This window comes from Coregonus lavaretus (genome assembly GCF_964263955.1).
Source record: "Coregonus lavaretus genome assembly, chromosome: 15".
NCBI lineage: Eukaryota > Metazoa > Chordata > Actinopteri > Salmoniformes > Salmonidae > Coregonus > Coregonus lavaretus.
In genome coordinates, this window is record NC_140002.1 from 38,099,108 (window position 1) to 38,108,129 (window position 9,022).

Below are 9,022 nucleotides of genomic sequence, written 5' to 3' on the forward strand. Positions count from 1 at the left end.
CACCTTGGCCAAATACATTTAAACTCAGTTTTTCACAATTCCTGACATTTAATCCTAGTAAAAATTCCACTTTATTTTAAGAATGTGAAATGTCAGAATAATAGTAGAGAGAATTATTTATTTCAGCTTTTATTTCTTTCATCACATTCCCAGTGGGTCAGAAGTTTACATACACACAGTTAGTATTTGGTAGCATTGCCTTTAAATTGTTTAACTTGGGTCAAACGTTTTGGGTAGCCTTCCACAAGCTTCCCACAATAAGTTGGGTGAATTATGGCCCATTGCTCCTGACAGAGCTGGTGTAACTGAGTCAGGTTTGTAGGCCTCCTTGCTCGCACACGCTTTTTGCGTTCTGCCCAAAAATGTTCTATAGGATTGAGGTCAGGGCTTTGTGATGGCCACTCAAATACATTGACTATGTTGTCCTTAAGCCATTTTGCCACAACTTTGGAAGTATGCTTGGGGTCATTGTCCATTTGGAAGACCCATTTGCGACCAAGCTTTAACTTCCTGACTGATGTCTTGAGATGTTGCTTCAATATATCCACATCATTTTCCATCCTCATGATGCCATCTATTTTGTGAAGTGCACCAGTCCCTCCTGCATGATGCTGCCACCCCCGTGCTTCACGGTTGGGATGGTGTTCTTCGACCTGCAAGCACCCCCTTTTTCCTCCAAACATAACGATGGTCATTATGGCCAAACAGTTCTATTTTTGTTTCATCAGACCAGAGGACATTTCTCCAAAAAGTACGATCTTTGTCCCCATGTGCAGTTGCAAACCGTAGTCTGGCTTTTTTATGGCGGTTTTGGAGCAGTGACTTCTTCCTTGCTGAGCGGCCTTTCAGGTTATGTCGATATAGGACTCGTTTTACTGTGGATATAGATACTTTTGTACCTGTTTCCTCCAGCATCTTCACAAGGTCCTTTGCTGTTGTTCTGGGATTGATTTGCACTTTTCGCACCAAAGTACGTTCATCTCTAGGAGACAGAACGCGTCTCCTTCCTGAGCGGTATGACAGCTGCGTGGTCTCATGGTGTTTATACTTGCGTACTATTGTTTGTGCAGATGAACGTGGTACCTTCAGGCGTTTGGAAATTGCTCCCAAGGATGAACCAGACTTGTGGAAGTCTACAATCTTTTTTCTGAGGTCTTGGCTGATTTCTTTTGATTTTCCCATGATGTCAAGCAAAGAGGCACTGAGTTTAAAGGTAGGCCTTGAAAAACATCCACAGGTACACCTCCAATTGACTCAAATGATGTCAATTAGCCTATCAGAAGCTTCTAAAGCCATGACATCATTTTCTGGAATTTTCCAAGCTGTTTAAAGGCACAGTCAACTTAGTGTATGTAAACTTCTGACCCATTGGAATTGTGATACAGTGAATTATAAGTGAAATAACCTGTCTGTAAACAATTGTTGGAAAAATTACTTGTGTCGTGCACAAAGTAGACTATAGTTTGTTAACAAGAAATGTGTGGAGTGGTTGAAAAACGAGTTTGAATGACTCCAACCTAAATGTATGTAAACATCCGACTTCAACTGTAAATGTTTCCCCTTAAACCACTCAAGTGTTGCTTTGTGGTCCTCTGTAGCTCAATTGGTAGAGCATGGCGCTTGTAATGCCAGGGTAGTGGGTTCGATCCCCGGGACCACCCATACGTAAAAATGTATGCGCACATGACTGTAAGTTGCTTTGGATAAAAGCGTCTGCTAAATGGCATATTATTTATTATATTATTGCTTTAGCAGTATGCTTAGGGTCATTGTCCTGCTGGAAGGTGAACCTCCGTCCCAGTCTCAAATCTCTGGAAGACTGAAACAGGTTTCCCTCAAGAATTTCCCTGTATTTAGCGCTATCCATCATTCCTTCAATTCTGACCAGTTTCCCAGTCCCTGCCGTTTGGTGTTCGCCAAAAGCCATGTGGGAGACTCCCCAAACATATGGAAGAAGGTACTCTGGTCAGATGAGACGAAAATTGAGCTTTTTGGCCATCAAGGAAAACGCTATGTCTGGCGCAAACCCAACACCTCTCATCACCCCGAGAACACCATCCCCACAGTGAAGCATGGCAGGGATTTTCATCGGCAGGGAATGGGAAACTGGTCAGAATTGAAGGAATGATGGATGGCGCTAAATTCAGGGAAATTCATGTTATGCACGCTCAAGTTTTCTGTTTTTTTGTCTTATTTCTTGTTTGTTTCACAATAAAAAAAATTAGCATCTTCAAAGTGGTAGGCATGTTGTGTAAATCAAATGATACAAACCCCCAAAAAATCCATTTTAATTCCAGGTTGTAAGGCAACAAAATAGGAAAAATGCCAAGGGGGGTGAATACTTTCGCAAGCCACTGTATACTGTTAGCACTGAGGCAGTGTGCCCTAATAGGAAGTCCACTGTGTGCAGCTCACCCTGCACTAACATAAATAGCATGAGCATGTCTACTTCTGCTAAGCTTCCCAGTAAAGCAATGAAAACAATCAAGCATCCCAGAAAATAAAAAATCCCACGTTAACAAATGTAGCCTAAGAAACAAGGTTCATGAAGTCAATAACTTGCTAGTAACAGATGACATTCATATTCTGACTATCTCTGAAACTCATATAGATAATACATTTGATGATACAGTGATAGCAATACATGGTTATAACATCTACAGAAAATACAGAAATGCCAATGGGGGCGGTGTTGCAGGGTATATTAAGAACCACATTCATGTAAAGCTTAGAGAGGATCTCATGGTAAATACTGTTGATGAAATATGGCTACAGGTTCATCTGCCTCACCTAAAGACCATTCTTGTGGGAAGCTGCTATAGACCACCAAGTGCTAACAGTCAGTATCTGGATAATATGTGTGAAATGCTTGATAATGTATGTGATATCAACAGAGAGGTATATTTTCTGGGTGATTTCAATAGTGACTGGCTTGCATCAAGCTGCCCACTCAAGAAAAAGCTTCAAATTTTAACCAGTGCCTGCAACCTGGTTCAGGTTATCAGTCAACCTACCAGTGTAGTTACAAACAGTAGTAGTAGTTACAAACAGCACAGGAATGAAATCATCAACATGCATTGATCACATCTTTACTAATGCTGCAGAATTTTTGCTGGTCTGTGGTGTGTAATGAGGAGCAACCAGACGCTGCACTTGACACATTTATGAAAATCCTTATTCCAGTTACTAATAAGCATGCACCCATTAAGAAAATTACTATAAAACTGTTGAATCCCCTTGGATTGATGAGGAATTGAAAAATGTTATGGTTGAGAGGGATGAGGCAAAAGGTATGGCAAATAAGTCTGGCAGCACAACTGGTTGGCAAACGTACTGCAAATTGAGAAATCATGGGACTAATCTGAATAAAAAGAATAGACTGACGAGTTTCAGAAGAAAGTTATTTGTTTCTGGACGTTTTGAGCCTGTAATCGAACCCACAATTGCTGATGCTCCAGATACTCAACTAGTCTCAAGAAGGCCAGTTTTATTGCTTCTTTAATCAGCACAACAGTTTTCAGCTGTGCTAACATAATTGCAAAAGGGTTTTCTAATGATCAATTAACCTTTTAAAATGATAAACTTGGATTAGCAAACACAACGTGCCATTGGAACACAGGACTGATGGTTGCTGATAATGGGCCTCTGTACGCCTATGTAGATATTCCATTAAAAAACAGCAGTTTCCAGCTACAATAGCCATTTACAACATTAATAATGTCTACACTGTATTTCTGATCAATTTGATGTTATTTTAATGGACAAAAAAAATGCTTTTCTTTCGAAAACAAGGAAATTTCTAAGTGACCCCAAACTTTTGAACGGTAGTGTATATCTGACCAAATTATGAAAGACAAGCATTGTCATTTTGAATTCCGTAAAATGAGTGTGGAAGAGGTGAAAAAATTATTGTTGTATATCAACAATGACAAGCCACCGGGGTCTGACAACATGGATGGAAAATTATTAAGGATAATATCAGACGATATTGCCACTCGTATTTGCAGTATCTTCAATCTAAGCCTACTAGAAAGTGTGTGCCCTCAGGTCTGGAGGGAAGCAAAAGTAATTCCGCTACCTAAGAATAGTAAAGCCCCCTTTACTGGCTCAAATAGCCCAACAATCAGTCTGTTACCAACCCTTAGTAAACTTTTGGAAACTATTGTGTTTGACCACCAATGCTATTTTACAGTAAACAAATTACCAACAGACTTTCATCATACTTATAGGGAAGGACATTCAACAAGCACAGCACTTACACAAATGACTGATGATTGGCTGAGAGAAATCGATGATAAAAAATGTTTTATTGTGGTGGCTGTTTTGTTAAACTTCAGTGCAGCTTTTGACATTATTGATCATAGTCTGCTGCTGGAAAAACTTGTGTTATGGCTTTACACCCCCTGCTATATTGTGGATAAAGAGTTAACTGTCTAACGGAAGCCTCTCCAACATAATCCAGGTAGAATCAGGAATTCCCCAGGGCAGCTGTCTAGGCCCCTTACTTTTCAATATTTACTAACGACATGCCACTGGCTTTGAGTAAAGCCAGTGTGTCTATGTATGCGGATGACTCAACACTATACACGTCAGCTACTACAGCAACTGAAATGACTGCAACACTTAACGAAGAGCTGCAGTTAGTTTCAGAATGGGTGGCAAGGAATAAGTTAGTCCTAAATATTTCAAAAACGTTCAAAACATATTGATACAACAGTAGCTAAGATGGGGAAAAGTCTGTCCATAATAAAGCGCTGCTCTGCCTTCTTAACAACACTATCAACAAGGCAGGTCCTACAGGCCCTAGTTTTGTCACACCTGGACTACTGTTCAGTCATGTGGTCAGGTACCACAAAGAGGGACTTGGGAAAATTACAATTGGCTCAGAACAGGGCAGCACTGCCGGCCCTTAAATGTACACAGGGTGCTAACATTAATGATATGCATGTCAATCTCTCATGGCTCAAAGTGGAGGAAAGATTGACTTCATCACTACTTGTTTTTGTAATAAGTGTTGACAAGCTGAATGCACTGAGCTGTCTGTTTAGACTACTAGCACACAGCTCGGACACCCATGCATACCCCACAATACATGCCACCAGAGGTCTCTTCACAATCCCCAAGTCCAGAACAGACTATGGGAGGCACACAGTAATACATAGAGCCATGACTACATGGAACTCTATTCCACATCAGGTAACTGATGCAAGCAGTAGAATCAGATTTAAAAAACAGATAAAAAAACATATTATGGAAAAGCGGGCCTGTGAAGAGACACGCACAGGTACAGACACACGCACACACACGCTAGCACACACACTCTACACACACATACATTGTAATATTGTTGTATGGTGGTATTATACATTATGTATTGTAGATACTATTTTGGGTTTCATGTAGAACCCTCTGTGGAAAGGGTTTTGGAACATGGAACCCATTTTACCTGGAACCAAAAGGGTTTTTCAAAAGGGTTCTTCTATGGGGACAGCCGAAGAACACTTTTAGGTTCTAGATAGCACCTTTTTTTCTAAGAGTGTGGACTCTCTCCAGTGTTAACTACTGACACAAGTCATTGGGCTTGATTCTGCTGACAGTGCATTACTTTATTAGCTGGTTCATGACATACAGATCTCCTGTTAAATAGGATGTTAAATGGAAGTCTTCAGCTTTTCGCTTTTGTAGTAATGCAGCTTGAACCTAATACTAAATTATCAAACCACATTAAAAAACAAACACGTAGAACAGGAAATGAAATGCTCTAGCAGCCTGCAAAAGCACACTTTCACCACCCACATGCTAAAACTCCAAGCCACCTATCGCAGAATTAAGTAATCAGATACAGTGAGGGAAAAAAGTATTTAATCGCCTGCTGATTTTGTACATTTGCCCACTGACAAAGAAATCATGAGTCTATAATTTTAATGGTAGGTTTATTTGAACAGTGAGAGACAGAATAACAACAACAAAATCCAGAAAAACGCATGTCAAAAATTTTATAAATTGATTTGCATTTTAATGAGGGAAATAAGTATTTGACCCCCTCTCAATCAGAAAGATTTCTGGCTCCCAGGTGTCTTTTATACAGGTAACGAGCTGAGATTAGGAGCACACTCTTAAAGGGAGTGCTCCTAATCTCAGCTTGTTACCTGTATAAAAGAGACCTGTCCACAGAAGCAATCAATCAATCAGATTCCAAACTCTCCACCATGGCCAAGACCAAAGAGCTCTCCAAGGATGTCAGGGACAAGATTGTAGACCTACACAAGGCTGGAATGGGCTACAAGACCATCGCCAAGCAGCTTGGTGAGAAGGTGACAACAGTTGGTGCGATTATTCGCAAATGGAAGAAACAGTTGCAATGATCATGAGAACGGTGAGGAATCAGCCCAGAACTACACGGGAGGATCTTGTCAATGATCTCAAGGCAGCTGGGACCATAGTCACCAAGAAAACAATTGGTAACACACTACGCCGTGAAGGACTGAAATCCTGCAGTGCCCACAAGGTCCCCCTGCTCAAGAAAGCACATATACAGGCCCGTCTGAAGTTTGCCAATGAACATCTGAATGATTCAGAGGAGAACTGGGTGAAAGTGTTGTGGTCAGATGAGACCAAAATGGAGCTCTTTGGCATCAACTCAACTCGCCGTGTTTGGAGGAGGAGGAATGCTGCCTATGACCCCAAGAACACCATCCCCACCGTCAAACATGGAGGTGGAAACATTATGCTTTGGGGGTGTTTTTCTGCTAAGGGGACAGGACAACTTCACCGCATCAAAGGGACGATGGACGGGGCCATGTACCGTCAAATCTTGGGTGAGAACCTCCTTCCCTCAGCCAGGGCATTGAAAATGGGTCATGGATGGGTATTCCAGCATGACAATGACCCAAAACACACGGCCAAGGCAACAAAGGAGTGGCTCAAGAAGAAGCACATTAAGGTCCTGGAGTGGCCTAGCCAGTCTCCAGACCTTAATCCCATAGAAAATCTGTGGAGGGAGCTGAAGGTTCGAGTTGCCAAACGTCAGGCTCGAAACCTTAATGACTTGGAGAAGATCTGCAAAGAGGAGTGGGACAAAATCCCTCCTGAGATGTGTGCAAACCTGGTGTCCAACTACAAGAAACGTCTGACCTCTGTGATTGCCAACAAGGGTTTTGCCACCAAGTACTAAGTCATGTTTTGCAGAGGGGTCAAATACTTATTTCCCTCATTAAAATGCAAATCAATTTCTAACATTTTTGACATGCGTATTTCTGGATTTTGTTGTTGTTATTCTGTCTCTCACTGTTCAAATAAACCTACCATTCAAATTATAGACTGATCATGTCTTTGTCAGTGGGCAAACGTACAAAATCAGCAGGGGATCAAATACTTTTTTCCCTCACTGTAAGTATATGTTATCTATGATGCATTGCAACTTTGCTTCTCAGTGCATTCAGAAGAGGTGAAGCCACCTCATATATCAAGATGTTTTAAGAAATGTTTCTCTGCACATTAGTCTTCTGGAATTCTGGAAGCATTGGCATCTGGAGGCATTTATCATTTATCATCTGATACAACGCATCTGTGCTGCTGTGTAGTCTACTGTAGCATCCATATGGACTGTGGCTGGGGATTCAACCTGTTCACAGCTCAAGCTACACACCAAAGCACAGCACATCTCCCGGTGCAGCTAGAAAACTGGTCAGCACTGATACACCCACAGCGGATGGCATTGGGATTGTTCGTGATACCAAATCAATACACCACCCCAATAACTACTTGAATTGTATTTTGTGCGTTGTGTCTGTTTATTGTCTATCATTATTCCCACCCTCCCGTGTCAATCTGTGGTATCTGTAGTGTTTTTTGCAGTCACATTGTCAGGGAAACTCTTGATCCTATTTACAGCTGTTCAAGGTACCCTCTCCTTCAGTTCTTTCCATAGTATGACATGCACATGTCAACAATCATCTGCAACCCTTTTGGGTTTCACAAACATAAAAAGGAATGTCTGAGGTGGGCCTGGTTTCATGTAGCAGTGCATGGAGCTGTGCAAAAAAAACATCCTGAGAAAACACAGAACTTCAGGTTATTGTTGTGGCCACAGAGCACAGCTGTATTAGTCAGGCCGATAGTGACATGTCTTTATCTGGTCACACAAATGTTGCAAATCGCTTACTCAAACATGAAGCAGAATACATCCACTGAAGTTAATGTACACTGTAAAAAATAAAGTGCTTTGTAACACAAACTAGTGGCAACTGAGCTGCCACCACCTTAAAGGAGACAAAACCTTAACTTTGCTGGAGTATTGAAACACTTGGTTGTGTAGGTATTGGGACAGGTTTAAGGTGTACTGAAACATTCATCCTGAGGTGTTCTGAAACATGACATGGTGTGTTGTAACACCACATAAGTGTTGTGCAACACCTTGCCAGAGACTGGGAGCCCTAATCCAGAAATGCTTGAAAACACTATTAGTCCTGTGTAGCAGAATTAGATCCCTTCTCTTTTGGTGTGGTTTCCTATCTAAAGCTCATAAACACTATGATGGTATTTGAAATCCTGTTTAGTGCAGAATTAGATCCATTCTGGAGTTTCCAAAATACTGCAAATGGGAGTCTCCTCTTATTGTATATTCCCTGCTCTTACAGTATATGGTGTGTTTATAAACTCATCAATGATAATTCCAAAAGGTCAAATGTACAGTATTATGCTCAAAGGACAAGATACAAAATAATTGTGAAAATACAAATTAATACATTTGTCCAGGATAATGAGTACAAAATTACTTTTCAAGACATGATTGAAGCTGTAAATGTTTTATCTTTTATTAGCAAGTTATCAAATGACAAAACATTTTTTTTTTAAGTCAAACATTTTTATATTGATAAAGACAGTTCAAATATCTGTAAGGTATTTATCATTCTTCAAAATCAACAGCAATGTGGCATTATATTACACACTCATGGGAAGAAAATACAGGCAATGACTGCTAATGTTAGCAGTAGCACTCATACAAAACGTGTAAAAAAAA